Source organism: Lepisosteus oculatus, unplaced genomic scaffold (genome assembly GCF_040954835.1).
Source record: "Lepisosteus oculatus isolate fLepOcu1 unplaced genomic scaffold, fLepOcu1.hap2 HAP2_SCAFFOLD_78, whole genome shotgun sequence".
In the NCBI taxonomy this organism is placed as follows: Eukaryota; Metazoa; Chordata; class Actinopteri; order Semionotiformes; family Lepisosteidae; genus Lepisosteus; species Lepisosteus oculatus.
The window spans coordinates 408,626-422,500 of NW_027168341.1; the positions used below are offsets into that span (position 1 = coordinate 408,626).

A 13,875-nucleotide genomic window follows, 5' to 3' on the forward strand; every position below is an offset into this window, starting at 1 on the left:
GGAAAGACGCCCTGTGGAGAGTGAGGAACATGGGGCTGTTCAAAGGCATCGAGGTCCCAGTCAAGGCAGCAGGTAGCCTGGCCCTGTTCATCACCCGAGAGAACTATTACCTCAGAGATCTGTGGAGAGAAGGGAGGGAGGAAGCAGAAAATCTGTGGGAAATAGAGAGCATTGGACAGCATCTCAAGAAACTGTGAAAAACATTATCATGTTTAAATAAAGAATGTGATTTGCACCAGAAAAAAAGAAAATTGTTGCTATGTAACTGTTACCGTGTCAAATGTAATGAGATGTGATCATATATACTGTTTTAAGTATGTATATTAATGTAAAGCTTTCTGATTTGTGATTTCCTGTATTTTTTTGTGAAAAGAAAATAAAGTTCTTAAAAATCGAAATCGATTCACCCAGGGCGAGGCTCGGTCATTGCACTCCGGCTGTGCTGACCCCTGCGAATTCCCCAAATGTGGGAATCTCGACTGCATAATTTCTGGTAGTGGGGGACTGCGTTCGCGCTCTCCCCTGATGTGCTTGGTCCAAAATCAGATACGGGAGGGTTAGGACACCACGAGCTGCGTGGCTGCGGAAGGATCCCGGTTCGACAGGAGTGGACGCCGCTGCTGGTTCTCGCTGGCTTTTAGTTAGGGGTCCGGAGAAGCATCTCAAGCTAGTTCCACTACTCCTTCCGGACGTTCATTCCCTTTTCAAAGTCAGTCGTTTTGCTGTAGTCTGCGTTCTTTAGGCTGATTATCGAGGTTAGCCTTTATTTGGTCATGGGGGGCCTCGGTACTGTATGCTGAGTCTAAAGACAGTTTCACCCGTTTTCTGATTGCTCGGTTCTGTACCAGTGCAGACATGTCAAACAGTGAATGGCTGTACCTCTATTGTATCCGTGCTCAATGAGTGAAATCGGTAACAAATGAATATATGTCTAGTTATACGAAAAACGAGTGGTTTATCGACTCATCTTCATTTGCAGATTTAGAGGCAGCTTCGATATTCGTTTTACAGACGGGTTTTTTTTTTTTGAATATGGGTCACACACATGCCACAGCAACAAAACATCTCTAGAGATGAGGCTATAGATCACCTTTCCATCCTGCAGGTTTTCCTCCCAAAGCCTACGGCACCAATGGCGACCCCTGCTGGCCGGGAGAGCAAAAGCTTACAGCACCTGGTATTCCCAGGCAGTCTCCCATCCAAGTACTAACCAGGCCCGACGCTGCTTAGCTTCCGAGATCAGACGAGATCGGGCGTGTTCAGGGTGGTGTGGCCGTAAGCGAAAGCCCTGGCGCCTGACTCTCTACTTGAAGCTGTGTGTGGCGGGGGTTCCGTGCCCCCCGAGCGGGACTGAAGGATCGTTCGTGTGCCACTCTTTGGAAAGGAGCTGCTTTCCAAATCGCATTGCGTGCCTGGATGTTGGCGAATGCGCTCCCTTGTGTTGGCACGTCCCGCACTGGAGGAGGACAAACAATCTGCACGGAGGAGCACCAGGCAAGTCTTCACCAGACAAAAACCTCCAGTGCACAGCACTCTGGAAACATTTCGGGGCTCTCGCGTGTTTATTTCAGCACGTAAAGCGCACCGGTCCAACACGTCGGCCGGGCGCGCGGCGCCTCCGCCCTCTTGTGGCCTTGCGGCGTCAGAGCAAGAGGCTCCTTCTCGCTGCCCTTCCGCTGTGTTGCAGGGCCCCGAGAGGGAACCCGGAGCGCGCACTTTGTGGGGGGCGGGGGACCGCGTTCGCGCTCTGCCCTCGGTCTCTTGCGCGAGTACTAAATCTCACGGACAGGGGGGCCTCGTCATTGATTGTTACAGGTGAGACGGGGATTAGGAGGAGACCCCGACTGATGTGTAAAGGGGAGCACTAACACCAGAGGGACACCCCCGGCGTCTCTTTTTGAGAGACGCCCTGGGGTTTCCTAATGGCCAAGGAGGGTCGGGACCTAGGTTTGACGCCTCCCCCGAAGGACGGCGCCTGTTTGTGCAGCAGAGTGTCGCCATCAGGAGGCTGGGGCGTAAGAGAGCCACACAGCCCGCAGGGTGAGCGCTCCCTACTGGTCCCAGTCACACCTCTTGCAGGAGCAGCAGCAACCGGAGCTTTTCCGGGGTGGAATCTCCCATCCGGGTGCCGGCCAGGCTCACACCTGCTGGGCTGCCCCGGGGGTGAGCCCAGTCGAGAGTCACAGGGCCAGATCTAGTCACCGGGGAGAAACGATACAAGTGAAGGATTGCTCGGCTCTCGGCACTTGAAAAGACCGACAAATGTCTCGTTCCCGCCGGAGCTGAATGTACCCGCATGTGTGGTGTCGTCTTCTTCCCCCGCCCCGCTGTGTTTGCTGTATTGTCTCTGAAGCCGGCCCCCCCGAGACGAGACGGGCTGTTCCTGTGCCCCAATTAACACTTTACAGGTGCCATTCCCCGGCATTGTGGCCATTGTCGGTGCTCACACGCGATAAGATAAGGTGGAGGAGAGCGGGGCATGCCCAGTCGCAGACATTCAAGGAGGGGGCAGGGCGAGGTGAGGTGAGGTGCGACACGCCGGAGCCCCGACGCAGCTAATGCGGAGCACTTGTTGGACTGGCATCGAAAGGACGTGTGCGCACGGAGCGAGCCTTCCCTGCGGCGGAGCGTGGGAACTTTCTCCCCCCCTCCCGCTGCAGGAGTTGTGTGCGCTGCAGCGGTGCCGAGAGAAAAGCACAGAAGGCAGCAGGCTCTGGAGAGCAGGTAAGAGACGGAGCCTTGTGGGCAGGCGAGCAGGCCCGTTTTTTGGAAATTGCTGAAAAGGTTTGTTCGGTGTGTGGCAGGCGCACGTCGCGAGCTTGCGTGGCGATCTGCCGGTATGGAGTTATGCAAATGAGGCCGAATTGCATCCCGGGACATGCTGCGAATGCGCAACGGCGACTGCAGATGTGTAGGAAACGGCGCGCTCGTTTTCTCGTTTTGCCCACACTTTTGAGTGTTAGTGTGGCGTGTGAGTGTGTGAAAGAGTGGGCCCAGCAGGAGGCGGTGGCGTCCGGGGCGAGGAGGTGGCCTAGGCTGCGCGATTTGTGCTGTGGGTGCGGGCCGCTTGCAGGGCCCTGTTTAACTCATACTTACCTGGCAGGGGAGATACCTTGATCAAGAAGGAGATTCACCCAGGGCGAGGCTCGGTCATTGCACTCCGGCTGTGCTGACCCCTGCGAATTCCCCAAATGTGGGAATCTCGACTGCATAATTTCTGGTAGTGGGGGACTGCGTTCGCGCTCTCCCCTGATGTGCTTGGTCCAAAATCAGATACGGGAGGGTTAGGACACCACGAGCTGCGTGGCTGCGGAAGGATCCCGGTTCGACAGGAGTGGACGCCGCTGCTGGTTCTCGCTGGCTTTTAGTTAGGGGTCCGGAGAAGCATCTCAAGCTAGTTCCACTACTCCTTCCGGACGTTCATTCCCTTTTCAAAGTCAGTCGTTTTGCTGTAGTCTGCGTTCTTTAGGCTGATTATCGAGGTTAGCCTTTATTTGGTCATGGGGGGGCCTCGGTACTGTATGCTGAGTCTAAAGACAGTTTCACCCGTTTTCTGATTGCTCGGTTCTGTACCAGTGCAGACATGTCAAACAGTGAATGGCTGTACCTCTATTGTATCCGTGCTCAATGAGTGAAATCGGTAACAAATGAATATATGTCTAGTTATACGAAAAACGAGTGGTTTATCGACTCATCTTCATTTGCAGATTTAGAGGCAGCTTCGATATTCGTTTTACAGACGGGTTTTTTTTTTTTGAATATGGGTCACACACATGCCACAGCAACAAAACATCTCTAGAGATGAGGCTATAGATCACCTTTCCATCCTGCAGGTTTTCCTCCCAAAGCCTACGGCACCAATGGCGACCCCTGCTGGCCGGGAGAGCAAAAGCTTACAGCACCTGGTATTCCCAGGCAGTCTCCCATCCAAGTACTAACCAGGCCCGACGCTGCTTAGCTTCCGAGATCAGACGAGATCGGGCGTGTTCAGGGTGGTGTGGCCGTAAGCGAAAGCCCTGGCGCCTGACTCTCTACTTGAAGCTGTGTGTGGCGGGGGTTCCGTGCCCCCCGAGCGGGACTGAAGGATCGTTCGTGTGCCACTCTTTGGAAAGGAGCTGCTTTCCAAATCGCATTGCGTGCCTGGATGTTGGCGAATGCGCTCCCTTGTGTTGGCACGTCCCGCACTGGAGGAGGACAAACAATCTGCACGGAGGAGCACCAGGCAAGTCTTCACCAGACAAAAACCTCCAGTGCACAGCACTCTGGAAACATTTCGGGGCTCTCGCGTGTTTATTTCAGCACGTAAAGCGCACCGGTCCAACACGTCGGCCGGGCGCGCGGCGCCTCCGCCCTCTTGTGGCCTTGCGGCGTCAGAGCAAGAGGCTCCTTCTCGCTGCCCTTCCGCTGTGTTGCAGGGCCCCGAGAGGGAACCCGGAGCGCGCACTTTGTGGGGGGCGGGGGACCGCGTTCGCGCTCTGCCCTCGGTCTCTTGCGCGAGTACTAAATCTCACGGACAGGGGGGCCTCGTCATTGATTGTTACAGGTGAGACGGGGATTAGGAGGAGACCCCGACTGATGTGTAAAGGGGAGCACTAACACCAGAGGGACACCCCCGGCGTCTCTTTTTGAGAGACGCCCTGGGGTTTCCTAATGGCCAAGGAGGGTCGGGACCTAGGTTTGACGCCTCCCCCGAAGGACGGCGCCTGTTTGTGCAGCAGAGTGTCGCCATCAGGAGGCTGGGGCGTAAGAGAGCCACACAGCCCGCAGGGTGAGCGCTCCCTACTGGTCCCAGTCACACCTCTTGCAGGAGCAGCAGCAACCGGAGCTTTTCCGGGGTGGAATCTCCCATCCGGGTGCCGGCCAGGCTCACACCTGCTGGGCTGCCCCGGGGGTGAGCCCAGTCGAGAGTCACAGGGCCAGATCTAGTCACCGGGGAGAAACGATACAAGTGAAGGATTGCTCGGCTCTCGGCACTTGAAAAGACCGACAAATGTCTCGTTCCCGCCGGAGCTGAATGTACCCGCATGTGTGGTGTCGTCTTCTTCCCCCGCCCCGCTGTGTTTGCTGTATTGTCTCTGAAGCCGGCCCCCCCGAGACGAGACGGGCTGTTCCTGTGCCCCAATTAACACTTTACAGGTGCCATTCCCCGGCATTGTGGCCATTGTCGGTGCTCACACGCGATAAGATAAGGTGGAGGAGAGCGGGGCATGCCCAGTCGCAGACATTCAAGGAGGGGGCAGGGCGAGGTGAGGTGAGGTGCGACACGCCGGAGCCCCGACGCAGCTAATGCGGAGCACTTGTTGGACTGGCATCGAAAGGACGTGTGCGCACGGAGCGAGCCTTCCCTGCGGCGGAGCGCGGGAACTTTCTCCCCCCCTCCCGCTGCAGGAGTTGTGTGCGCTGCAGCGGTGCCGAGAGAAAAGCACAGAAGGCAGCAGGCTCTGGAGAGCAGGTAAGAGACGGAGCCTTGTGGGCAGGCGAGCAGGCCCGTTTTTTGGAAATTGCTGAAAAGGTTTGTTCGGTGTGTGGCAGGCGCACGTCGCGAGCTTGCGTGGCGATCTGCCGGTATGGAGTTATGCAAATGAGGCCGAATTGCATCCCGGGACATGCTGCGAATGCGCAACGGCGACTGCAGATGTGTAGGAAACGGCGCGCTCGTTTTCTCGTTTTGCCCACACTTTTGAGTGTTAGTGTGGCGTGTGAGTGTGTGAAAGAGTGGGCCCAATAGGAGGCGGTGGCGTCCGGGGCGAGGAGGTGGCCTAGGCTGCGCGATTTGTGCTGTGGGTGCGGGCCGCTTGCAGGGCCCTGTTTAACTCATACTTACCTGGCAGGGGAGATACCTTGATCAAGAAGGAGATTCACCCAGGGCGAGGCTCGGTCATTGCACTCCGGCTGTGCTGACCCCTGCGAATTCCCCAAATGTGGGAATCTCGACTGCATAATTTCTGGTAGTGGGGGACTGCGTTCGCGCTCTCCCCTGATGTGCTTGGTCCAAAATCAGATACGGGAGGGTTAGGACACCACGAGCTGCGTGGCTGCGGAAGGATCCCGGTTCGACAGGAGTGGACGCCGCTGCTGGTTCTCGCTGGCTTTTAGTTAGGGGTCCGGAGAAGCATCTCAAGCTAGTTCCACTACTCCTTCCGGACGTTCATTCCCTTTTCAAAGTCAGTCGTTTTGCTGTAGTCTGCGTTCTTTAGGCTGATTATCGAGGTTAGCCTTTATTTGGTCATGGGGGGCCTCGGTACTGTATGCTGAGTCTAAAGACAGTTTCACCCGTTTTCTGATTGCTCGGTTCTGTACCAGTGCAGACATGTCAAACAGTGAATGGCTGTACCTCTATTGTATCCGTGCTCAATGAGTGAAATCGGTAACAAATGAATATATGTCTAGTTATACGAAAAACGAGTGGTTTATCGACTCATCTTCATTTGCATAATTGAAAAGTTCGGGCTCATAGCCGATGCAGTGCGTGCTAATTAGAACAGCAACGCTGAGCTCTCAGCACCGTACTGAGCCCAGGTGTTTTTCTAAAGCTGTCAGGTGCAGTTCATTTACATGAAGGAAATCTCTTACTGGGTACGATTACAATGCAGTAAGTAGCACAGACTACTTAGGGAGTAGCCCGATGCGTTTAAAAACGACCCGAGCCAGGCAGGAGTCGAACCTGCAATCTCCTGATCTGTAGTTAGACACGTTATCCATTGCACCACTGGCCCCGGTGTGACACTGCAGGACTGTAACCCAGTGAGATCAGCACTGCAACTAGTAAAATATTACCCCCTTTCCATTCTTTTCCAAAAGTGAGAAACACCTGTTTTCTACATTTTGTCGGTTTTAAAACCATATCTCTTTAAACCAAACCAAGAGTTTGTCTTTTGCACTGATATTCTGATTAATTTCGATTTCAAAGAAAAAAAAAACTATCTTCCAAAGCATCATAAAATTGTCCCTTCTTCCAGACTCTACTTCTCTCTTGTAGTAGTACAGCAGAGCTTTCCAGGTGAGCAGATCACAGAGTCCGAAATGAGCTTCCTCCATCAAGCAAAGTACCTGAACATGACTCTGTCTTCATAAATGCGCCCCTGTAATAAAGAAATTAAATCCGAAATCAAGAGGGCAGTTGCCTACTGAAATACAAGAAGTCATCAATTTTAACCTAGCAACACATTAAAGGCTGCATCTATACAAGTACGATTCTAGAAATGCTCACCAGATTACGTTTTAAGAAGGAACTGTGCCGAGATCCGCCGAGATCTTAACTCGGATGGCAGGATTCAGAGTCCGGAGTGCGGACTGATGGCGCACGGAGGGTCCACATACTGTGGATCCCTCAGTTTTCCTCCGCGTGTTTAAACCGCCAGCGTGTGACTCCCCTGTCCCCGTGACCTCATTGCTCTGCTCTCGCCTCTGTGCAGCCGAGCCCGACTCATGGTAAAGTGAAAAAAAAAATATGCCCTCAACGTGAGATTGACTCTGGAGCGAGGATAGATGTTACCTTTTTATCGTTGAACGGGATGTATGTGATGTGGCGACTAGGTTCAATTTTGTATCCTCTTTAAAAGATTAAGAACTGGGGTGAGCGTGATTTACCACCCTTTCAGCTAAGAACCCGACGTGCGGACCGTTTAAGCTGCATAGACTCGGTCGCTTAACTCTTCTCCATTAGCAGGGTTAAGGGTAAAGAAAAAAACATTGCTGACTTCTTTTTTTTTTGCCAGACGCGAGCTCTGATTAGCAAGGTTTGTATTTCATGTTTTGCAAGTTGCATCCATTTTAAGAAAAACAGGTCGTTCAAGACAGGAAATGAATGCTTGCATTTAATTAAGGCTAGCCGTAGGCAGTTGTCCATAATGACCAGTTCTGTTCGAGAAGACAGAACAAAAATGGCACCACTGGGATTTGGAGCCAGGGTCTCCTGTTTACTAGACAGGCGCCTTAAGCAACTAAGCCACGGCGCCCCAGGAGAGCTGTCCTTTTGCAGCCACTTGGACACACCACTCAGACACATCTGCATTCGGTGTGTGCTCCGCCTGCTCGCTGAGCAAGTTGCCACCTTTTCATACAATAGCAACATCAACACCAAGAGAAAGGGTGACAAATGGCTTTTATCTGGAACTTTTCATGTCCAAGGAGCTCAATGTGCTTTCTGTGTACAACAGGGCCACTGAACTCCACACTGGCCACTGAACCACAGCAGTGGCTTGCTGGCTTGACATCTCCCAAGGAAAATGTTGAAATCGTACGTGGAACAGGAAAATGACCCTCGAGTACGAGGGAAAAAAAAGAAAAAGATCATCTGGAGCGCGCCAACCCATGTCCGGACAGCCCAGATCCCTCGACGAAGTGGCCGAGGGCTTAAGGCGAAGGACTGCTAATCTATTGTGCTCTGAACGCATGGGTTCGAATCCCATCCTCGTCGTGCTCCATGTCTGACACGTGTGCCCGTTCGGCGTTGGCCCTCCTGTCGTTTGCTCCGGTTCTAGAGCTGTGCATTTTCTAGCGGTGGCTGAACATGGTATAGTAGGCTAACGTCGGTATCGAGCAGTAACAGTAACGGTATTTACGTGCCGCTGCTGCCAAGTGGCTCTGGGTTGAGACCGCGTTTTCACTTACTTGCAACGCAAACGGAGAAAGCGATTTTTGACTGTCTCTCGAGAGACTGCGCTAGGTGTTTAGGGATAGACTTTGTCAGTTCCCCCTGGGATGGTGGCCTCTCAAATAGTTTGTGATTCCTCTAGACGTTTATACAGTAGAAGCCTGCTTCGTGGCTTAAATCCAAGCTAAGGAAACGAGTTAGAGGTCTGATGCAGAACTGCGAATTCAATGAACGGGAACACTACAGTACATTGCACTGTATGTGTGAGGAAAGCTGCCCCCTTAAGTCCCTTGTCGACCGAACAGAGCACTGTAAAGGATACCGCCAAGAAACTTAAGGATGCTGGTTGGAATCCAGCTCCAAAGAAGCCCCTTTGGGTGTTATGTCATCAAAAAGTAAGAACAGCGAATCTCCCTTTGATCAAAAGTGCAACAGAGCTGTTTTCCATGGAGCAGGTTTCAGACCCGTAGACCTGTTTTATTTGTAGGACAGGGCGCATTCCCAAACGCGAATCTCCTGTTTTAGAAGTGCTTTGGGCGGTGTAGCGGCGAGGCTTATTTATAAGAAAGAATTAAGTGTTTCTGAGCTTTCCCAAATTAGGCCTCATCTCTCTGTTCATCTTTGTGGTGCAGCAACAGAGAAACTATTCATGCAGGCTGATTTAAGGTTTCCCTTCATAAGGGACAGCTCCCAAAGGGGGATGCACTTAGCTAAGCCTGGCTATCATGATCAATGGTCATCCATTGGCGCCTATATGTCTAGGGAGTGCAAGATGCACATCTGGACTGCATTCCTAAGTGTCAGGAGTAAGTGACTCATATCTCACCTTGATCAACCAATCAGGGACTTGGAGTGCCGAGTAACCCACGTGGGACTCTGATGCCCATGGAACTTTCAGCCAATCAACGAGCTGAAGTTCCTTCAGGTAAAAACAGGCAACACAGAGAGCCTGAGAGATTCAGTGGGAATTTAGTAGAGAATTCTGTGGAGTTTTCTAAAGGGAATTCAAAGGAGAATTCCAGGGCAGGACAGCCCAGGATCAGAAGGCTCCCAAGGGCAGGACATTCTCACAGCGCGCCTCCTGACCATCCTGAGACTCAGCCCGGACAACCACGGAACGGCCAGTGTGTCCAAATGCCAGAACTTCCTTTGTTCTAAGAGTCTAGAGCGGAGGTTGCCAGAGAGTAACCAGATAATCCACCCGAGGTTAGCACCAGCAGCAGGCCTCGTGAACAGGTCGGAACTGTGGACAGTTGAATCACTATTCAGAACTAGCTCTTCATCAGGAACGAACCGGTCTTCTTCTTGACTTGCTGGGACCCACAGTCATCTTTTCTCCTGTGCACAAACTTTGCTAGTTAAAGCCAACACTAACTTGCCGGTCAGTGAGCATCAGCAGCGCACCGTCGCAACCTGCACAGCACAGCCTGGCACCTAGACAGAGAGCGCGGATTGGACAGCAACAAGCCTGCAACTGTTTCTTTGTGCCCGCAGGAGATCTGAATCCCCAGAGATTGGATGAGTATTCAACTTCACTGCATTACTGCTCGAGAATTCAATTGTTATCCCAACCAGTTGATATCAATTTAATTCCTAAGAGTTATGTACTTGTTTTCAGTATCTAATGTAGAAGTTATAACCAGGTTCATTTATGAAATGGTCTAAATGAATGATATACTGAACGTATGTCCTCTTGATATGTGTAACACTTTGTAACTGACTGAATATATACCTTTTGTATTCTGATAACCCTCTCGATAAGATCTGTTCGTTTTACATGCATATTCTATGTATTGTAACGCCCTCGCCTGGTGGTGAGGAGGAAGCGCCCCTAGGCGCTCGTAGTACCTCTGGGCATGCTGGGAGTGGTAGCCGGAGTGCGGCCTACGCGAGAGAAGCTCGCCCCACACCCAAAGTCCGTCAAGGCCCTCTGCGCCCTGTGGGAGGCCTTGGAGGTAAAGGACGGGGTGCTGCGCCGGGGGTGGCGGGTACCCTCCAGTGGCGAGGTACGGTGGCAGCTGATGGTGCCTTGGTCGCTCCGCGGGGCGGTGCTCCGAGCAGTGCATGGCCAGCCGGGCGTGGGGCACTTTGGTGGTAAAAAAACCCTGCAGCGCCTCCGAGGCCATTTTTATTGGGGTCTTTGCCACCGGGACGTGGAGCGGTACTGCCGAACGTGTGCAGTGTGCGTGGCGCAGAAGGGTCCCCCCGAGCGTTCTCGGGCCCCCCTCCAACAACACCAGGTGGGGGCTCCTATGGAGCGGGTGGGGGTGGACGTTTTGGGCCCGTTTCCGCGCACCGAGGCCGGGAACCTCTACGTCTTGGTGGCCATGGATTATTTTATTAAGTGGCCGGAGGCCTACGCCCTCCCGGACCAGAGTGCCCCCACGGTGGCCGATGCACTGCTGGAGGGGATGTTTGCCAGGCTGGGGGTGCCGGAGGAGTTACATAGTGACCAGGGGCGTAACTTCGAGTCCCAGGTCTTCGCCAGAGTGTGCCAGCGCCTGGGGATCACTAAGACGCGGACCACACCGCTGCATCCCCAGAGCAACGGGTTGGTGGAGCGGTTTAATCGTACGCTCACCACCCAGCTGGCCACCCTGGTGTCCCGGCACCAACGGGACTGGGACCGCCACCTCCCCCTTGCGCTCTGGGCGTATAGGACCGCGGTCCAGGAATCCACCGGGTGCACCCCGGCCTCACTCATGCTGGGCCGGGAAATGTGAACCCCGGTGGACCTGGTCTTCGGCCCGCCGCCCGGAGACGGGTCGGCACCGCTGGCTGGACCGGACTACGAGTGGGACCTGCGGCAGCGGATGCAGCAGATGCACAGCTTTGCACGGACCCAACTGACACAGGCGGGGGTCCGGCAGAAGCGGCACTACGACCTGCGCTGCAGGGGGCCTGCCTTCCAGCCCGGGGACTCGGTTTGGGTGTACAACCCGTGCCGCCGCAAATGCCTCAGCCCTAAGCTGGCGCCGTCGTGGGAGGGGCACGCTGAGGTACTCTGGGTGGTGGGCGAAGTCTGCTACCGTGTCCGGTTGCGAACACGGGGGAGAGTGGTGGTCCTGCACCGAGACCGCCTGGCCCCCTACCGGGCCCGGGAGGAGGAGCCGTGTGGGGAGGCTCTAGAGGACCAGCCGGGGCTGGAGCCGGCCGATAGTGGGGCGTCCGTGGGTCGCCAGCCGTCACCGTGGCGCAGCGGCTGCTCACGCAGGGTTCCACAGCAGTTAGCCGAGTACGAGTACAGCCTGAGGGGGGTTTTCGACGTCGGCGAGACGCCAGACGCTTCAGGTTTTTAAGGAGTAAGAGTGCAGGGGGTCTAAACCTGCAATCCAGTGTGTTGAAGTATTTCACAACACTACCCCTAGCACATCTGGAAATAAATCCTCATAATGATTATTGCCCTGGGCATGTACCAAAAAATCACTGAGCATATATATATATATCACAGTGTTGAAGCTAGAGACACAGAATAAGTGCAAACACATCCTAAATACAGTGTTCCTGCACCTTTGACCTCATCCAGAATGTATCGTTTTTTGAAAGGGATTGCTGTCAGAATGCACAACTGAATCCCAAACAGAATCTCTAGTCAAATATGATCATTTGTGAAACAGGCAAATGAGTCTCTCAGGTGCCCATTGCTCATTTTCAGACACAATTATGCAATACTTTCACCATGCCTTGAGCAATAGGGATTAAAGATACCAGAGGTAAGGTTTAAAAGTGATTCTGAGGTGCAACACATCAGCGATACAGCTAGGCATCTGAAATGCGGGGTTTGAGAGCCCTTCAGGGAACACCGTACCCTAAAGGTACCAAAAGTCCACTAGTATAAGCATTAAGTCACTGTCACCCCTGTTACAATGTGATTGCTACATATCTTCATTTCTTTGGTTTTTAAGGAGTAAGAGTGCAGGGGGTCTAAATCTGCGATCCAGTGTGTTGAAGTATTTCACAACACTACCTGTAGCCCGTCTAGAAATAAATCCTCATTCTGATTATTGACCTGGGCATGTACCAATAAATCACTGAGCATATATATATATATCACTGTGTTGAAGCTAGAGACCTGTATGTAATATTATGATGCTAAAATGTCATTTTCACATATATTAATGTAATAAATGATTGCTTATGCTTTATAAACAAATCTAATTAAAATAAAAGCTTACGTTTTGTATTTATCTTGTACCATAGAACATGATTTGCTTTGTATTTCAAGCCCACAAAGTGTCCAACTGATGCACTCCATGATATAAGGAAGATTATCACATGCATATCGGTATTATCTTTCTTATGAAAATGCATTCCTTTCATTACCTTTTACTTTTTAAAATGAACTCAAATTGTGTATAATGTAATGATTTAAGTAGAATAGATTCTAATAATATAATGATCCAGTGTGTTGAACTACTTCACTGCTTCACTGCTCTATGCCGTCTGGAAATAAATCCTCAGACTGCTTACTGCCCTGGGCATGTACCAATAAATTACAGGAGCACATCTATATATCACTGCGATGAAGCAGGAGACACACAATCACTGCAAACACATCCTAAATACAGTGTTCCAGCACCTTTGACCTCATCCAGTACGTATCATTTCTTGAAAGGGATTGCTGTCCGAATGCACATCTGAATCCCAAACAGAATCTCTATTAAAATACGATCATTTGTGAAACAGGTAAATGACGGTCTCAGGGGCCCATTCCTCATTCTCAAGACACATCTATGCAGTACGTACACCATGCATTGAGCAATAGGGATTAAATACACCACAGGTAAGGTTAGAAGTCATTCTGACTATATTCTAAAATATTGGACTCATATTCTTATGATGGCAGTCACTTATGATAGTGACAGAGACGCTGTGTTGTAAAAGGGCGCTGTCTTTTGGATGAGATGTAAAACAGAGGTCACAGCGAGCTGAAAAACACGTTTTGAAAAGTGTGCTTTTCCTGCCCCAGAAGTTAAATGGGGGTGACCAAAGTTGCCCAAACGTGTTTATTTCTGCTGAAAAACCCGTTTTGACAACTTCTGCACAGTGGGGTTAAGGGCTGACTCAGTGGGCTCTAATGAGCCAGGCAGTTACATTGGGATTCCAAGGTTTGAAAAAACACATTTATTTCGAGCTGAAAAACAAGTTTTGAAAAGTGTGCTTTTCCTGCCCCAGAAGTTAAATGGGGGTGACCTAAGTTGCCCAAACATGTTTATTTCTCTGTCACTATGCTGGGGCATTGGGACCCGCACAGACCTCAGGGTGAATGCCCCCCCGCC

The 13,875-nt window shown here is 52.0% G+C and overlaps 5 non-coding genes across 5 annotated transcripts; 3 read left to right on the forward strand and 2 right to left on the reverse strand.

The window, feature by feature from the left end:
• Nucleotides 1-355: 355 nt before the first annotated feature.
• LOC138235205 (U1 spliceosomal RNA) lies at nt 356-525 on the forward strand. Its single transcript, XR_011188086.1, has one exon. It is a non-coding gene; the product is annotated as a U1 spliceosomal RNA (small nuclear RNA).
• Nucleotides 526-1,162: 637 nt separating this feature from the next.
• LOC138235213 (5S ribosomal RNA) lies at nt 1,163-1,281 on the reverse strand. Its single transcript, XR_011188090.1, has one exon. It is a non-coding gene; the product is annotated as a 5S ribosomal RNA (ribosomal RNA).
• Nucleotides 1,282-3,088: 1,807 nt separating this feature from the next.
• On the forward strand, nt 3,089-3,252 carry LOC138235197 (U1 spliceosomal RNA). Its single transcript, XR_011188080.1, has one exon. It is a non-coding gene; the product is annotated as a U1 spliceosomal RNA (small nuclear RNA).
• Nucleotides 3,253-3,890: 638 nt separating this feature from the next.
• On the reverse strand, nt 3,891-4,009 carry LOC138235139 (5S ribosomal RNA). Its single transcript, XR_011188024.1, has one exon. It is a non-coding gene; the product is annotated as a 5S ribosomal RNA (ribosomal RNA).
• Nucleotides 4,010-5,816: 1,807 nt separating this feature from the next.
• LOC138235198 (U1 spliceosomal RNA) lies at nt 5,817-5,980 on the forward strand. The gene has a single exon (XR_011188081.1). It is a non-coding gene; the product is annotated as a U1 spliceosomal RNA (small nuclear RNA).
• Nucleotides 5,981-13,875: the final 7,895 nt, after the last annotated feature.